The sequence below is a fragment of the Penaeus monodon genome, chromosome 25 (genome assembly GCF_015228065.2).
Source record: "Penaeus monodon isolate SGIC_2016 chromosome 25, NSTDA_Pmon_1, whole genome shotgun sequence".
NCBI classification, from domain to species: Eukaryota; Metazoa; Arthropoda; class Malacostraca; order Decapoda; family Penaeidae; genus Penaeus; species Penaeus monodon.
The window spans coordinates 17,824,694-17,824,900 of record NC_051410.1 but is presented as its reverse complement, the minus strand read 5'-3'; positions in this window follow the sequence as shown (position 1 = coordinate 17,824,900).

The window sequence follows — 207 nt, the reverse complement described above, 5'->3', positions numbered from 1 at the left end:
GGGGGGGGGGAGGGAGATGTATGCGCGCGTGTGGGGAGGGCGGTTGCGTGTGTGTGCGCGTGCGTATGCTTCTCTTCTTGCGTCTGAACTGTACTCGTATACACAAACCAAGAATAAGAATAGGACTAAGGTTTAGTTATTGATAAGCTGCTTAAAGGAAGACTAATGTTACAGACACAAGAATATCGTACATGGTGATCATTTCCT